Source organism: Pelodiscus sinensis, chromosome 1, assembly GCF_052426305.1.
Source record: "Pelodiscus sinensis isolate ZL-2025 chromosome 1, ASM5242630v1, whole genome shotgun sequence".
NCBI lineage: Eukaryota > Metazoa > Chordata > Testudines > Trionychidae > Pelodiscus > Pelodiscus sinensis.
Window position 1 is genome coordinate 339594701 of NC_143052.1, and position 19208 is coordinate 339613908.

The 19208-nt window shown below is 43.6% G+C and overlaps 1 protein-coding gene across 2 annotated transcripts in view; it reads left to right on the top strand.

Moving 5' to 3' along the window:
* GAB2 (GRB2 associated binding protein 2) overlaps positions 1 to 19208 on the top strand; it is a 174745-nt gene that overhangs the window by 79041 nt on the left and 76496 nt on the right. The gene's annotated exons all lie outside the window — the stretch shown is intronic.

Genomic DNA, 19208 nt, shown 5'->3' on the forward strand with positions numbered 1-19208 from the left:
GTTAGACAAGTATTCTATAGTCCCCAGTGGCAGGGCCGGCAGCCAGTGCAATTCAGTCTCCCTCCCAGGGAACCCCCCGTTACCCCACATGGCTGTCTCTGTATCAGGGGTGCCAGGCAGGAGCTGGTCCATGAGGGAAGCCAGTTTAAAAACCAGCTTCCCTCATGGACTGGCTGCCTGATACAGAGGCAGCTGCGTGGGAGGGAAGGGCGGGGGAGGCTTCTGCAAAGCAGCTTCTGTCCATGGCAGCTCAGACCCCTCACAGACAGGGGCTGCTGCTGTGAAGAGAGGCAGCAGCATGTGGGGGAGGGGCAGTTGGCACCGCAGAGCCAGTGCTGGGGGGACTAGCTTTTAAGCCCCTCCTTCTCCTCCCCCTTGCTGCCTCTGATACAGAGGCAGCAAGGGGAGGATGCGAGTGGTCATCTAGATTAACCGATAAACCTAAGCTTATTGGTTAATCGCCTAGTCGACTACTCGTTGATATCCCTATCGCAGACCACGCTGGAAGTGCCTGAGAATTGCCATAGTCTGTTGTAGAAGGAATTGGTAGCCATAGTGGGCTTATGTTCACGTGGTAATTGGGCACTGCTCAGAAAACCAAAGACCTAACTGGCATTATACTGACATTAACATCTGCATGGAATGATCATATCCACTGTCTCTTATCTCCTCTGAGTGAGGGTTAAGGGAAATCCGTGTGAAAGGAGTGATTCACAGTGGGACACATGGGCACTGCACTGTCTCTATGGGCATGTCTACACTAGGACATTATTTCAAAATAACTTGTATCGAAATAATAACTCCCAAAATAACAATTTTGAAATAAGTGTTTTTCCTTCTGGAATGCAGGAGTTCTTATTTCAAAATAACTCCCCAGTGTAGACCAGGGTTAAAAGTCAAGGGCTTTTCCTTCCAGAGATGTTGGCTTTGCATCATTGATGAGCATTAGCAATGTTGTGATCCAACAGACTAAAAATATCCATGTGCAATGAGCCAGCTCAAGATCTATGCCTCATTTAAGCCTTAAAGGTATGGGACTTAATGGATGCCTCTGCTGCTCTTCTTCACAGGAGTGAATTTCACCCAGGGTGAGCTATTGCGAGCAAGGCTTTGTTTTGCTAGGAATTCAGGGATCGCTCAAGTCACAGTGAGGTCTAAATGCAGGAAACCTGGCTATAATCAAAACTGTTGTTGTGGATGAAAAAACAATAATAGCCTTTGATAAAAGCTTCACTTTCATTGTCTAGAGTAGGCCAAGGCACCGAGGCTGAGATAAAAAAAATAGAAGAAACAAAAGCTGGCTGATAATGTAACAGAGCGTTCAGATTCTTCTATGTGAGTCTTGGGGAAGTGTTTTCACACACAGAGGCATGGCTTATAGAGCTGGAAGAACTGTGCAGTAATAATTGCACTCATTTCTATGAGACCCGGTGTGACAGTACATCATGACTCAGCCTCACCGCATCAGAATGCAGGACATCTGAAGGGGCTCTGCTGATCTGATCTTCCTGACTGGATTAGCATGAGCTTGGCATTACTCTCTCTCTCTCTCGCTCGCTCTCCGGTATTTCATAGCCCCAACTCATAACTCTTGTCAACGGAAGAAGTGGGCTGTGCCCACGAAAGCTCATGATACCATCCACATGTTTCATTAGTCTATAAAGTGCTACCAGACCATTTGTTGTTTTTCAGTATTTCGGACGGACTCTCTCTCTCTCTCTCTCTCTCTCTCTCTCTCCTCGTCCCCCTCCCCTTGGGTCATGTTACATTATTTACTATATTCGATACATCTTATGCCAGACAGTCTTTATCTCTCCTTGCCTAAGCCACACCATAGACCTTATCATGTAATGGCCTCCTTGTGTTTAATAGGAGGCAGGATGGTGCAGTGGTTAGGGCATTAGCTTGAGGTATGGGAAACACAAGTTAAATTCTGTAATTCTGTGCTCTGACATGAACTCCTGCACTAAATTCTCTCCTAGAGCCCACATCCTCACCGTCTCCTGCACCCCAACACTCTGCCCCAGCCTGGAGCCCCCTCGTGCACCCAAAATCCCTTCCAGAAAGAAACTAATATAACACCTGTGCTTCGGTAAGGAGACATGTTTTAAGACTAAAATGTAACCACAGAATGTCTTTATGCTAATTAAAAGGCAAGTTTAGTACAGCATTAAGAGCCTCATTAAATGCCATAATTGTGATCATTTTGTTTTAAACTAGGACAAAGACTTTATTCAGGGGGCTCACAAAATTTAATAGTCCCAGGTCCACAAGAGAGTTAATCTGGCTGTGGCCTTCTGTCTGGATGTTAGCCCCAAAATCATGGCATGTTAATGGGTGCTTAGGCCAATTCCATCCTGGTGCAACTAAGGATTGATTCTGCCCTTTAGTTTTTCCTTTGTCTTTTCCTTGAGGATTGCTTCTAGATTGATTCCAGAGTTTATGCTGGAGCTTGGAAAAACACACAAAATCATCGCTGGTAAAGTGTGTAAATGACACAAAAATTGGAGGAGTGGAAAATAATGAAGAGGACAGGTCAGCGATACAGAATAACCTTGATCGCGTAGTAAAATGGGTTCAAGCAAACAGTATACATTTAAATACAGCTAAATGTAAAATCGTATGTTTAGGAGTAAAGCATCTGGGTCATACTGACAGGAAGGGGGACTGTGTCCTGGGAAGCACCGACTCTGAAAAAGATTTGGGGTACTGGAGGGTAATCAGCTGAACATAAACTTGCTGTGCAATGCTGCGGCCAAAAGAGCCAATATGATCAGGGATGCAGAAAGGGGAATTGTAGGTAGGAATTACCTCTGTATTTGGCACTGGTGCAACAACTGTTGGAATATTGTGTCTAATTATTTATTAGTTCCCATAATAGAAGAACTAGAGGACACCAAATGAAATGAATGGGTAACAGGTTTAAAACTAATATAAGAAAGTTCTTCACACAGCGTGTAGTCAACCTGTGGAACTCCTTGCCAGAGGAGGCTGTGAAGGCTAGGACTATAACAGAGTTTAAAGAGAAGCTAGATAATTTCATGGAGGTTAGGTCCATAAAAGGCTATTAGCCAGGGGATAGAAATGGTGTCCCTGGCCTCTGTTTGTCAGAGGCTGGAGAAGGATGGCAGGAGGAAAAATTGCTTGATCATTGTCTTCAGTCCACCCTCTCTGGGGCACCTGGTGCTGGCCACTGTCAGCAGACAGGCTACTGGGCTAAATGGAGCTTTGGTCTGGCCCAGTATGGCCATTCTTATGTTATGTTAATTCATAATTCAGTAACAATATTGATAAAGAAGTGCAGAGAGACACGGATGATTAAAGGAATAGAAAACTTGCCTTCTAGTGACAGATTTATCTAATTCCTTTTTTAACCCAATTATGCTTCTGTCCTTCCCAATATCCCTTAACAAGGAATTCCACCAGCTGACTATGCATTGAATGAAGAAATACTTCCTTTTGTTTGTTTTAAACCTGCCGCCTGTTGATTTCATTGGGTGACCCATTCTTGTGGTATGTAGATGTAAATAAAACTTCCTTATTCATTTTCTCTGCACCAGTCATGATTTCACAGACCTCTTATCATATCCCCATGAGTCATCTCTTTTCCAAGCTGAACAGTCCCAGGTTTTGCTAATCTCTCTTTCTATGGAAGCTGTTTCATAGCCCTAATTATTTTTCTTGCCCTTCTTGGTACTTTTTCCATTTCTAATATATCTTTTTTGAGATACGGCAACCAGCACTGCACATATATCCTGGATTAATATAGTGGCCTTGTGATATTTTCTGTCTAATCTATCCCTTTCCTAATTGTTCCTAAAATTATCTTAGCTTTTTTAAATGCTGCTGCATGCTGAGCAGATGTTTTCAGACAACTATCCACAATGACTCCAAAAGCTTTTATTTTTGAGTGGTAACAGCAAATTTAGACCCCATCGTTTGTATGTACATTTGGGGTTATGTTTTTCAATATGCATTTATCAACATTGAATTTTCATCTGCCATTTTATTGCCCAGTCACTCAGTTTTGTCAGAGGCCTTTGGAACTCTTCACAGTCAGCTTTAAACTTAACTAGCTTGAGTAATTTTCTGTCATCTGCAAATATTGCCACACTTTTTCCAGACCATTTATGAATATGTTGACCAGCATTGGCCCAGTACAGATCTTTGTGGGACTCTGCTATTTATCTCTCTCCATTGTGAAAGCCTGCCACGTACTCCTACCCTTTATTTCCTGTCTTTTAACTAATTACTGATCCATAAGAGGACCTTTTCTCTTATCCTAAGACAGCTTTCTTTTCATAAGAGACTTCAGAGAGGGAACCTGTCAAAAGCTTTCTGAGAGTCCAAGTATTCACCAGATTCCCCCTTGTTTGTTGACAGCCTCAAAGGATTCTCATAGATTGGTGAAGCATGGTTTTCTTTTAAATCAAGATTGGATATTTTTCTAAAAGACTAGCACTAGGAATTATTTGGGGGGAAGTTCTCTGGTGTTGCTACACAGGAGGTCAGACTAGATGATCACAATGGTCCCTTCTGGCACTAGAATCTATAATTATTTCTATGATGCATAGTTCCAAATTGAGATCATAGCCCCAATATGCTAGATGCTGTACACGGTGAGAGTCAGTCTCTGCCTCACAATACTTATGCTCTAAAGAGAGAAGACAAACAAAAGAATGGGAAGGACACCAGAAAAGCAAAGTGACATGCCCAAGGTCACACCACAGGTTAGTGGCAGAGACAGGGGTAGAATTTGGGTTTTCTGATTCTCATTCTAGTATCCTATCTACTAGATCACACTCATACTACCACTCAGACTGAACTGCTGTCTTCCTTGTGCTATGCCTGGATTAGTTGAGGAGGCAGCCCCCCTTACAAAGGCCAAGAGATGGTACCCCAGTTCACTCAGTGCTTTGCTGTGTTCTTATACAGCTCCCTTGAATCAAAGAACTCAGCTACATAGAGGCTTGACTCAAATTATTAATGGCCCCACCATTAGCTAAGGTAAATGGATTTGGGATGTTAAATTTCAAGTAACTGACTAATCGAATAGTCGATGCAATTTGCATCAACTATTCGATTAGTCGATAGGGCACCTCCACCTCAAAGGCGAAAGTGTTGCAGGGAGCATGGGGCCAGCTGGGCAGTCTCCTGCTGGTCCCATGCTCCCCACAGTGTTTTAAAGCATCAGCACCGCATGGATCCTGGGGTCAGCTGGGGACCTTGGGCTCCACACGACGCTGCTGCTTTGAAACGCAGTGGGGAGTCCAGCATCAGACTCCACACGGCGTTTCAAAGCGGCAGTGCCACATGGAGCCCTGGGTCAATATGGGAGTTCCCAGCTGATCCCGGGCTCCACGTGGCACTTCCACTTTGAAAACGCCACATGCAGCTTGGGGACATCCCAGCTGGCCCCAGGCTGCACGTGGTATTTCAAAGTGACAGCACCACGTAGAGCCCAGGGTCTGGCCCCAGGCTCCACGCAGCACTGCTGCTTTGAAGTATACCCTCCCATCCCCACACCCACTCCCACTGCCTCTTTGTGATAGAGGCAGCAAGGGGAGGAAAGCGACTAGTCAGCTCAACTATCTGATAAGCATTTGCTTATCAGATAGACGACTAGTCATTCACATCCCTAAAATGGATGTCATCCTAGTACAGTCAATGGAGCTATGCTGATTTAAACCAGCTCAGGATCTGGCCCAGAAGCATGGTAAACTAAACACTGACAACAGACCTGTCACTAAATGGTATTCGGTCAGGAATATTTTCACAAAGTGGTGCTGAAATGACCACAGTGAGAGTGAGAAAAAAGGCTTTGTCTTCAGTGAAATTCACCACTGTCTGCTTTTCTTGGGGTTCGTGTGCACAGCAGGGCATATGTCGAATTAAGCTACACAACTTCAGCTCTGTCAATTGCGTAGGTGAAGTCGAAATAGCTTAATTCGGCTTTTGGTGCTGTCTACACAGCAAGGAGCCAAAGGAAGAACACTCTTCCTTCAACTTCCCTTATTCCTCATAAAATGAGGGTTACAGGAGTTGGAGTAAGAAGTCCTCCAGCTTGTCATTATTTCGAAGTAGTGGCTTGCAGTGTAGACATGCTCTTTGTTATTTTGGAATAATGTTATTTTGAAATAACGCTGCCATGTAGACATACCTTGGGTTCCCAAAGAATAATCCTGCCAGGATGGAGAAGTCAGTGCCAGATTGTGAAGGAACTGAGTATAACCCAATAATGCATGGATGCTAATTCAGTGAATGATAGAAAAGTTTCCAGCTCCTACAGCTTATACATCTAATACACACAGGCTATGCACAAAGTCACAATCCTCAGGCTGGCTTAGCCTGAATTCCTGTGTCAGTTTCGGAAAAGTTATGATAATACAGCGTGACTGAGACTAGTCTTGGTTGCTGAAACAATGCAGACTGTCAGGCCTGTCACTGTCACACTGATTAATATTCCAATACAGAGCAACAAATGCAGCCAATGTCTTGCTCTCTAAAGCCCAATGAAATCTCTCTCAAAACTCCTATTCTCTTCCACAGTAAAGGCTCTAGTTCTCTACATCCACCCATATGAACAGTGGGGGAAACAGGTGAGGTTAGGCTAGGCAAGGAAAGGGAAACTAAATAGCCTACTGACCAGAATAACCTTCCCTCATTTCCTCCTCATAGAACTTGGAAAATCAAGCCCCTGCTTAGCAAGTCTCTTTCTTCTGAGTGTGAGCCCTTCCCTTTGGAACAATTTAGCACAGTCCTGCTTTTCTACATTCCCACAATTACAAACATTGGCAACCATATTTCAGCTATCCCTGCATTTAGTACAGACATTGGTGGTGTTGGGTCACAAATACATTGATTACAATGAGCAAAATGCCACTTCTTCTTGCTGAATATCTAACAAATCTAAGCAAAGCAGGAGCAAGTTGTATTTACATAGCCACACCCAGCGTTTCTCTCCCACTCCAGCTACCTGCCATGGAAGCATTCCTTCAGATTCTGCTTACACCTGTGCTCTCCACTAACCTAGTGCCTCTTCCCTCTCATGTCTCAGACTCAACTCCCCTCCCCCACCACCCAGTCAGGCTGCTCAGAATCCCTTTAGACATGTGGAGGCTCTTCCAGCACATCAGTGGAGTGTGAATTCCTCTGACAGGGGAAACGCAGTTAGTTCTCTCTGCCAAGCTGCTAGGTCAAAGGCTGAGGGCTGAATGTGTTTAATGGTGTGTTAGTCCAGTCATATGAAGGGATTTGTCATGGACACAGCATGAAAACATGGAGGAGGATTTTAGAGGCTGGGGCAGAGGAGACTCATGCATACCCAAAGCCATTTATGCACACATTAATGACAGAGCTGGGGGCCAGCAGGCATGGTGAAAGAAGAAGGGATTTGGAGCCCCATTTCTTTCATCATCATCTCCTCAGGTAGACCTGGAAACATAGGGCCTGATTCTCTTCTCTCCTATGTTGGGTTTTCCCACTGGTATCACCTATTGATGTCAGTGAAGTTGGTCCTGATTTTACACTGGTATAAGTAAGATCAGAATCCAGTCCATGGCATCAAGAGGTAAGAAATGACTGTACTAAGCCATCTGGCCCATCTCCCTGCCATTTCCCCATGGGCTACCTTATACCTCCTTTTATAGGATTCGTTACACACTGACAGTGGGGTATGAGACACTAAACTCAGAGGGTCTTCAGACACACACCCGCAAGGTTGTTTCCAAATGGCAGCTCTTAGATATTGTTGGAAGCAGTGCTGGCTGGAAAGTGGCAGACCAGGTGTTGAAGTGCAGGTGATGAAGCCAAAGGTGCTAATTAAATGTCTGCTCCTGCAGCCCTTCTTGATGTGCACAGCTCTGCTGATGGCACTGGGGTTGCTCACGTAACTGACAAGGGTGTTTGAACCCACTACCCTCAGAGTGAAAAGCATGATTCACTATTCAATGCTTAGCTGAATAGTCAGCCATTGCAATCCTTTGCCACTTAGTCCATTCCTTTGGGAGGGCAAGGGCTTGATGAGCTGAGAATCCAACATCAGAACAGGCTAGCTGCACCCATTTAATGGGATGTGTGTGTCTGCCTCTGAGCTGCTTCCACTCCAGAACTCAGTGCTGCCCAGACAGTTTCATGCTGCCCCCCCTCCCAGCCTGTAGAGCTGCCCAGAGCACACCACATGGCACTCCGGTGGAGATTTAAAGGGCCTGGGTCTCTGGGCACCACCACTGCTGCTGTAGCACCCTCGGCCCTTTAAAATGACCAGGCCCCAAAGCATCTGCCCCTTTGCCCCTTCCCTCAATGGCAGGCCTGCATGGACCTGTTCCCCGTCAAGCCAGTCCGTTGGGGGCAATCCTTCTGATGTAGCTGGGGCTCCAGACCCACCAGCAGAACATAAGGAAACACCTTCCCTAGAGCAGACAACCAGGAGATCAGCCTGTCTGTCTTACATTTGCTATGCAGTCCTTTGCCCTTATAGAGTGCGGTCGCAATACGTTCCCTCCAGGCAGATGGTGAGGTTCCAGCGCTCCACAGCAGCTAAGGTTGCCAGGTGTCCAGTTTTGAACCGGACAGTCCAGTATTTGAGTTTTTTTCTGTTCAGGAAACAAATTGAGAAAATATAAATGTCCGGTATTTTCTAAATAATATGTGTTGTAGATTGTGATGTCATGTCCAGTGTGTCTGGTATTTTTGTTGAAACCATCTGGCAACCCAATCCACGGCAGGCAAAAGATGGCCAGCATTGATTCCCCTCGCACTGATTTTGATTTGGGGAGGATTATCCCTGAGTCCCTGCATTGCTTGCTGCAACAGAATCATACAGCGCTTTTGTGCACCAGCCACAAAGGAGCAAAGGCCCACACTGGAGTAGTGGAGTTACATCCCAGTGGTAAGAGCAGGATACTCCAGCTCTGAATGCAGCGAAGGCCATGCTAGCAATTCTAGTGATCACATGTGTGGGTGAAGTCCGTGCCTGGGTCAGGCAAACCCATTCATCTAACCACGGTCTGCCCCCTGAGCAGAGCACACTCTCTTCTTTCTGATTAAATTTGTTTCCCGGTAATGGCCATAGCCAGGGCCCTCTTATCAGCCATTGCCGTGACTGAGTAATGAAGACGTCAGTGAATTCCTCACTGCCTCGCCAGTAAAAGGCAGTTTGAATGCCCTTGCTTAGATGGTATCAGCATGTTTTTTGCTGCAGTGTCCCCCTTCAGGTCAACTAGGACCCGGGCAGAGAAGGTGATGTACTATGCTGCATGTGCCAGGACAAGCTATTACCTACCTCCCATTCAGAGTGGAAAGCATACGCTTGTATTAACCCTTCCATCCCCAAGGATAGGGCATGATCCAGGTGGCTCCTTTTGTCGCCTTCGCCTAACCACAAGCACTCTGATTCTCTCCTAAACTGCTGATCCACGAGACGCAGTCTCTGCAAGCTTTCATTCCTGGGCTGCTGTTTCCTTCCTCAGTCTCCAAGGCATCTGCTTCTGGCACCCACTTCTTCACAGATGTCTTCCTCCAGGGTACAACTTCCCTGTCACACAGTTCATGACCTGATGGTCTGGTTGGTAACACATCACATGGGGAGCACACCAAGAAGGTCCTTGGCAGAGAGGAAGCAAGACTCTTGATGCCGTCTACTTACTGACTGCCAGAAATTCTCCTCCATCACTCAGTCAGGCATGCCCCGTACATAAAGCCATGCAAATCTATGGGTATCCGCTTTAGATCCATGGGTATCCGCATCCACAGATGTCAATGCAGATCTCCACGGCTCAATTTTGCAGATGCCGATACAAATTTTGTATCTTCACATAGCCGTCTATCTATATAAATCTTTTGCTGTCTGTGGCTAAAGCATCTCCCCCCCTCCCCCCACACCAGCCAAGTGCACTAGGCTCAAAAAACAAAGGCATGTCCCTGGTTTCCACTCATGACAGATCTGGCCTCAAACCCTTCAAATAGCCAATTTCCAAATATCATCCCTCTGGAAATTGGCCAGTTTTCTGAGGAATAACATGTCCTTTATCAAGAGTCTCAGAGGAGTAGCTGGGTTAGTCTGTAACTTTAAAAACAACGAGTAGTCCTTGGTACTGTAGAGACTAACACATGTATATAGTATGAGATTTCGTGGGCAAAGAGGGTCAGTAGAATCTTCTTATAAAAGGCACAGATGGATCTTTGTGTAATAATTAAGTAATCATCCTGATTTTCAGAAGCCGAGACAAATACGTTGTGCTGGGAAGTCTTTGTTATTTTTATTTGTTTCATGAATTGCCTTAAAAAGAAGTACAGTATAAGGAATCAAAATATTTAAGTGATCCAAAAGTCAGTAATCAGACATCATTTAGTGGAGAACATGCCTGCCAGGAACAAAGGACCACACAGTGGAAGTTTATGCCACACAAACAACATTTTATAGCTGTTAAGATACTGGTCCTTCCTCATAATTAAAAAAAACCTATTGAACAAATTTAACCCTTGGAGGTGAAAGGAGAGCCTTTTTTAGGGTTTGGCCCAGTGTGTTGAGCAGGTAATTTATCCAGTTGTTTCATGTGGCTGGAGGTTAGCATTGTTCTGATGTTAGCTACCTTAGTTTTTCTTTGAGCAGCCCAACTCCATAGTGTGCCAAACCTAGGAATCATAACCAAAGTCCTATACAAGAGCCAGTTTCCAAACACCATCCATCTGGAAACTGGACAGTTTTCTGAGGAATATGTCCTTTATCAAGAGTCTCAGAGGGGTAGCACCAACAGCAATTGGTCCCCTAAAAGATATTCCCTCACCTACGAGGTGTCTCTAATATCTTGGGATTGACATGGTAAAAACAACCCTGCAATGAACAGATCTGTAAGAAAGCAAATAAGATTCACATGCAGCAGCATGTTCTCTTTGTACAAGTAGACACCAGGTCTTACCAACAACTTGAGGTTTTGTTCAAATTGACTACATGGGACTTTGGATGGACTTGCCCATTGAGAACATACAGAATGAAGAACTGGAGAAGTTGTAATGGGTTTTATGTTGGTGATGAGGGCTGCCGTATCTCATGCTACTTGATGTTTTTCTTAAAGCCTCGGTTCCTGGAGTCAGAGGACTATGTGAGATGCTTAGCTTTCTTCTTCTCTGTCTTCTTTCTTAATGTAAGTTTCTAGCCCTCATGATTATGGAGAGAAGCCTGAAAATGTGAATCCCGAAGGGCCAGAAAACAGAAGACAAATAACAAGAACCCCAGATATATTGTTTTAAAAAAATCTTTAAAAACAGACGGTCATGGGGGGTTTTTTGGGGGGGAGGGGAGGGGAGGGAGGAGGACTCATGATTTTTGAATTCGTAACTTAGGTACTAGCTTTTTGGTTCCTTGGTAGGGGGACGCTTGACTCCTGCTCTGCCCTGCCCCCTTTCTACCTCTTCCGCCAAACCTCCACCCTACCTCTTCCTGCCCCTGCCACATCTTTCCCCTGCCTCTTCCTGCCCCTGTTCCTCCTGCTTCCCCCTCCAGCTTGCCACAGAACAGCTGATCATGGCAGGCAGGAGGAGTCTGAGAGGGAGGGGGAGGCATTGGTCAACAAGGCCACTGGCAGGTGGGAGGCACTAAGGGGGCAGGGGGAGGTGCTGATGGGGAGGCTCCCAGTTGGTGCTCAGCACCCACCATTTTTTCCCATTGGAGCACCCATGGAGTCAGCACTTATGATACTTAAGGTACAACAGGATCTTGGTCTCAGCTCTGCTGCAGGAACCTTGCCTTCCTCTTCTTCTGTTTTCCATGGACAACATGGGGATAATAATCCTCCGGTATATTGGTGTAAGACCTTAGTGCTAAGTATTCACACACAGAGGCTACCAGTGTGTTCTCTTCATGGAGCTCGGCTAAAGGGGTGTGTGTCTGTAAGTATAGAAAGCTGGTGTGCAGTCTTATAGAACCACAGGCATCGGAGATAGAAAATTATTTTGTTCTAGGATGGTTTCAGACACAGGCATGCACCCAAACACACATCATATATTTAGTTTCTCTAATATAGTAATGGCTAAGAAAAGGTTGTGATTGTTTCCCAAGTTGAACTGAAATCTAAAAGCCAGCCCGGTGAGTTGTATTGGTGTAAGGTTGTCCTGTGTGTGGTTTCCAGGATTCGACAACCAGTTTGAGAATTAGTGTCAAACTAATTAGGTTACAAATATTGGAGAAGCAAACAAAGGCTATTTATAAATCTTTATAAGAAGAGAAGTGAAAATATGATTGTTCAGGGAAATGACTGCAGAGGTTTCTCTTTCTTAGTTAGGTCACTGAATTGTCACAGAGCTAGTCTAAATACTAGAACAGTTCTTCCAGAATGCACTACAGTAGTGACCAGAATGACGTGGACACAATAAGTATTGTTCTGAGATGTATAGTATGTATGTGCACTACTATCCTCTACTGAATGTTTTCTACATTTTCAAATATATTGATTTCAATTGCAACACAGAATACGAAGTGTATAGTGTCACTTTATTTTATTAAAATATTTGCATTGTAAAAAACAAAAAACGTATTTTTCAGTTCATCTCATACTATAGTACAACCCCTTTATCATGAAAGTTGAACTTACAAATATAGAATTGAATAGAAAAAACATGCATTCAAAAATAAAATAAGTAAAACTTTAGAGTTTATAAGTCTATTCAGTCCTATTTCTTGTTCAGTCAATCACTCAGACAAACAAATTTGGTTATAATTTGCAGGGGATAGTGCTGCCTCCTTGTTGCCAGATGCTCTGAAGAGTCATATGTCCCTTCATGCTTCAACCACTATTCCAGAAGACCTGAATCTATGCTGATGATGGGTTCTGCTTGATAACGATCCAGACCAGCATAGACTGATGCATGTTCATTTTCATCATCTGAGTCAGATTCCACCAGCAGAAGATTGATTTTCTTTTTTGATGGATTGGTTTCTGTAGTTTCCCCATCAGAGGCTATGTCTAGACTACATGGAAGATTTGAAAGAGGATATGCAAATTCCCATGGAATTTGCATATCTTTTTCCGATCTCACTTTCGAAAACAGAGCTTTCAAAAGTGAAAATAGTCTAGACGCAGTTTTTTGGCAAAAAAACCTCCTTTTTTGAGGAAAAGTGGCCTTTCGAAAAAGGGGGGTTTTTTCTAAAAAAACGTGTCTAGACTACTTTCCCAAACGCTCGGCTTTCAAAGGTGAGATCGGAAGAAGACATTCAAATTCCCGCTGAAATTGCATATCTTCTTTCGAATCTTCCGCTTAGTCTAGACGAGCCCAGAGCATGTCTCTTTTAACATTTCTGAAAGTGTGCTCCACGCCTCATCCCTTTTAGATTTTTGATGGCACTTTAAGAATTTGATCCTTAGGTCGAGCACTGAAGTTATCTTTAGAAATCCCTCATTGGCACCTCCTTCTCATTTTGTCAAATCTTCTATGAAAGCATTCTTAAAACAAACATGTGCTGAGTTATCATTCAAGACTGCTGTAACATTAAATATATGGTGGAATGTGGGTAAAACAGAGCAGGAGACATACAATTCTCCATCCAGGAGTTCAGTTACAAATTTAATGAATGCATTATTTTTTAAAGAGAATTGTCAGCATGGAAACATGTCCTTTGGAATGGTGATCAAAGCATGAAGAGGCATACAAATAGTTAGCACATCTGGCACATAAATACATTACAGTGCCAGCTGCAAGTGCCATATGAATGCCAGTTCTCACTTTCTGGTTACATTGTAAATAGGAAGCAGGAAGCATTATCTCCCATAAATGTCAACAAATTCGTTTGTCTTAGCAATTGGCAGAACAAGATCTAGGACTAAGTAGAGTTGTAGAATCTAAGGCAGGGCTACTCAACATGCAGCCCCCATTTGTTTGCACCCCTTTGTGCAGTTTGGGTTCACATGGGTCTCAACACACGGCCCATGGGTGGGATCCTTTGAACATGGCCTCCACTGGAAACACGTTCCATAACAGAGAGTCAATAGAATGGTCTTCTGTTGATATGCATTTTAATAGTTAAATTCCTGGACTGTCATTGTTCATTAAAAGTGCTGTTATATGGGTGGAAATCAGGTAAATATTGCATTTTATTAATATCAGCAGGACAGACTTAAATGGGGCCTGCGTGTTGTGTAGTCTTGCCTTAATTTTTGTATTAATGCGTGAAAGAAGCTATTTGCATATTTTTGCATATATATTTGCATGTATATGCAACCACACTTAAGTTGTGGCCCTCGGCATGTGCTGTGAGTATCACTGCAACCCTCGGGGCTTCCAAAGTTGAGTAGCCTTGTTCTGAAATTTTACACTGTTTTATTTTTGAGTACAGTTATGTAACAGAAAAAATCTACATATGTACAGTTTCACAGTAAAGGGATGGTATGAGGTGAATTGAAAAATACTATTTATTTCATTTATAATTTTTACAGTGCATATACTTGTAATAAAAATCATATAAAGTGAACACTGTACGCTTTGTATTCTATATTGTAATTGAAATCAATAGTGAAAATATAGAAAAACATCCTCAGATATTTAATAAATTTCAGTTGGTATTCTATTGTTTAACTGTGCAACTAATTACAATTAATTTTTTAATCACAATTTTTGTGTTAACCTCATGAGTTAAAGCAATTAATTGACAGCACTATTATTAATTGTATCTGCTGTACACTAATTATTCATGATGCATTACCAACAAAAACAAGACTTGAATTGGCCTTGTTTTCTTCCACAGCCTGAATTGTTTCCAATATAAGTAACATGGACACAACTTTCTTGTGCGCAGCCAAGCCCAGATAGGATGCCAGCGGCGGGGAGAGGATTGATAAATGAAAGCTGAAGTAATTCAAGTGTGAAGTATTATTTATTATGAATACACCGTCATGTTGGTTTGTGGCCACAGTCCTTTTGCTGGGATAGCACAAAAACTGCCAAAACAAATACCACTCTAGACTGGTTTTAAGTGTCCCGCTCCTGTTTTCTTATGATGATGTACCAATTCAGCCCTGGCATTATTTAGCTACCAACATGATTAGGTTCCTCTGCTATTCTAAGACAGACAGAATATATACAGCCTAGTGCCTGCTCTCCAATTAAAACTTTTTCTTCCTTTCTTTTATTCTTGATTTTGCCGGCTGCAAGTACAGCCGGTCCCCGACTTACAAACGAATTATGTACCAAACACTAGGTCGTAATTCGATCTGTTTGTAAGTCTGATTACATTCACTTACATACGACCACGCTGTTCGTAAGTGCGGATTTCATTCATAACTTGGGTTCCGGCTGTATAGGAGGTTGGTCGTAAATACGAGCAGTCGTAAGTCAATGCGTTCGTAACTCAGGGACTGGCTGTAGTTGGGTTAGATCAGTAGCAGCCAAGTTGCAGAGAATTTTACTATGCAGACTACAGACACCCTCATTATTAATATGGCCATGTAGCCTACTACAGGTCCCAGCAAATGATGTGCCATCTCAATAGGTCACTCAGATCAGAAGTATTGCAGTATCAGGGCTGTAGTTTCCATTCCTGTATTAAAGATGACAATGGCTACAGTATCCCCCATGTTATGGAAATTAGATTCAACCTTTGGGCTCTTGGCAAGCCATCAAAATAGCCTGTAGTTGGATACTTTTTGAGTACCAGGGGTCAAATTTATTTGAAATCTTCAGAGCCAGATTCTGCTATCCATTACTCATGGTAATTAATACTTTGCTTCAGACCCTGAGCTAGGCACTTGGAGCTAGAGGACATGAGGTTAGTCATGGCTGATTCCAAGCATTCAAAAATCATGAGACTGGCTTCAAATCATGAGGATTTTTTTGAATAATACCTGTGGGATTCTTTTTACTTGGCATAAAGGCTCATGTTTTCAAGCTTTTCTCCAACATCGTGAGGGTTAGAAATTAACTTTAAAAAAAAAAAAAAAAGGAGAACTGAGATTACCATGATTCCAGGAGCTCAGGCTTTAAAAAACAACCATCAAATATCAGAAGGCAGCAGTGGGACTGTACATAATGCATGTGGTTGTGGGTTTTTTCATGTGTGTGCCTATGTTTTTTGTTTTAGCCTGCTAAACAAAATATTTTGGGTGAATTTGTGTTCATTGCCTTTGGTTTTTATAGATAAAACTGACATTTATTCAACAAAAAAGCATGTGAACCTCAGGCACAAAATGAAAACAGTTCTACTTAGCTTGGCAGATGATCAGCAAGCTATCTGCAATAAACCATTTATCAACCAATGCAGCTTTGTAAATTCAATGCAAGCTTGACACCAAGTTTATCTTGCACAAACAGATTTGTTCTCCTTCATGCATGTGTGATGTAAATGGTTTTAATGCAACTGTTTGAAGAGGAAAGGATAGATTGTCAGATGGTGTAAACTAACAGAGCTGCAATAAAATCAAGGGAGCTGCATCAATTTACACCAGTCAAGAATCTAGCCCAGCATTTTCCTTCATGCATAGATAGTTCCAGAGACAGGTGTCATATGTGTTCCTCCAGGGGAAGTTCACACTCAGAAAGACTTAATAAGGATTTGTTACAGAACAGTATTCACAACTGGTTATGTTTCTGAAGCAACTAAGGAGGCCTGATCCCCAAACTAAGAGCATGGATCCAAACATCCTTGAACATTAGGGATGTTCCAACTTAGAGCCTGGATTCTAACCTGCACCACAATCCACGCAGTGTAATCCTGGGGGTTGGGGGACCATCAGGGAGATGCTTATGGTTCCCTGATTCTCTGGTACAAATCATACTTGCCCCAGGCTGGGTTACAGCAGCCTATGACCTACTCTAACTTTCGTCAGCTGTCAGAGGTATAGCTGGGGTCCTAGTCTAATTACACCCAGGCCCCTCCACAATACACCTATAAATAGAAGCTGGCTCAGAGCTCCCCCACCCCCCATGCAATGAAAGTTCTCAGCTGTCCAGATCCAGCCAGAGCAGCACAAAAGGGTCAGAGCAGAGGAGAGAAGCCTGACTGAGCTCTGAACTCCACAGATGGACCGTCTCTCTGTAATGAACCAAACCAAATCTTTTCCATCTACCCTGGATCTTTAGGCAAGGCAGGGGACTGGACTCGATGACCTCTCGAGGTCCCTTCCAGTCCTAGTATTCTATGATTCTATGATCTTTGTACGTGTATGCCAGTGTTTTTCAACCAGTGGTACAAGTATTCTGAGGGGTACTCGAGAGAAGTCTGGGGGGTATGTCAACACAACTGAAATTTGGAGAAAACTGAATTTTTATTTTAAGTTTTACAGTGTTTTATTACTTTTGTATTTTTTACACCCAAAAATTTCATCGCCTGCCTGGTTTCGATTAAGTTGTTTAAACAAATGTGTTGCAATGGTAGAAAAAAAAATTGTGTGTCTGAAAACTAGGTACTGGGGGTACCTGAAATTTTTTATTTTTATTTTTTGAAAAAGCAGTACTTTATAAAAAAAAAGGTTGAGAAACACTGGTATATGCAACCACACTTAAGTTGCAGCCCTCAGCATGTGCTGTGAGTATCATTGTGGCACCTGGGGTTTCCAATGTTGACTAGCTCTGAACTAGAGGATCACAATGGTTGTTCCCACCTGGCTTTAAATTTCTATTTATTTTGTATGTTCAAAAGGACATGCAAACAAGGGCAACGCCACCTTCCCAGAACTCTTGTAAGATGGATAAATCAAGATTATTATTCCCCTCTCACAGAAGGGGGAAACTGAGGCATGGAGAGGTTAGGCGGCCTGCCCAAGACCACAGAGGGAAAGTGTCACAATCAGGATTTGGATTTCGGAGTTTCCAACCTGGGCTGCAGCCACAAGACCACACTGTTTCTCATGGGATTTATTTAGGTGGGATGAGCACCCAGTGCTTAGGATCTCTGCAGAAACCTTACAGGGTCTGGAAGCAGGTGAGCTCTTGCTGAGCTGGGGCACTTCTGAACCACACCCGCAGGAAGGCTATTGTTTTAGAGCCACAATTTAGCTAGAAAGTGTGAAATGTTAGTGATCCTGTTAGGCAGTCCCCAAGCCCAAGCGGCACACCTGTCTCTTCCGAGCCCGTTTCACAGAACGGTGTCAGAGCTAACATGACAGCCCGGTTTGGTTTAGGGTTTTAAAAATTCCAGCTCAACTCACAGATTAAACCCCGCTCTCTGCCTCCAGCAGCCAGGCCAACGTGCATTCTGTGAACACATGTGTTTCTTGGCAAAAGGCAGATGATCTGAAAACCAGCCCTTCTATTGTGTCTCACTCAGCCAGCACTTTTCTACACCAAAAACAGGTGTTTGCTTTGGGGAGGAACATATCAGAAGCAGCGAAATGTTCACTGTGCGAGCCATTCGGGGGGGTCCTGAGTCACATTTATTTTCCAGTTTGCCTAAGGCATCACAAACCCCCAGAGGCTGTGCACGGGGGTAACCTTGACAGGGATAGTTCTGAATAGCAGAGCCTGATGGCCACAGGCAAGCCGTGCTTTTGAGAACCAATAATGTTTTATTTGCTACGGAATTTGATCCGTTTCAGGGAACAGAAGATTTTGAAAACAAGTGAAGCTTGGATTCTCCACAGATCTTCCTGGCATGAGTCCTGATATTAAAAAACAGCAGCTTTACGTTGGCTTTGTTTACCCCTCAAATACTGGCATTTAAACATGCTTGAGAAAGGCAGCTCTCTGACACATAGTCTGCTACTGTAAAACCTCGACAGACAGACCGCCTCTCAGGGATGTCTAAGAAAAGCATCCTCTCTGAAGCATTGTGTCCAAAGGGTAGGCAGTGCTTTTGCATTGCTGAAATGCATTCCATTGTGATTATTGCTGCTAATGTCTTTCCACAGATCAGAAGGCACTGAGAATATGGGTGAGAGTGCAGCTCGTGTTGTCACACTCTAGATAGCTGTAGCTCAGCTAGTTTGGGCAGCAGAGCAGTGAAGCCCTGGCAGCATGGACTTCAATGCAAGCTAGTGCCCAGATATCTACCTAGGGTTCTGGGCAGGCTTATCCATGAGTGGCCAACAGCCTGTGATTGCAGTGTAGATGTAGCCAGAGAGACACAAAACGTTCAGGTCATGGGACACTCAGCTGAGTATAGGATTAAGGATGTGCTACGTTTTAGTCCTGACTTGGAAACTTTTTGTGGTCTTAGGCAAGACACTTTGGGTTTCTTTTGTGTTTTGTACTCGGCAAGGCCATATCCACTCTGAGATCATCCC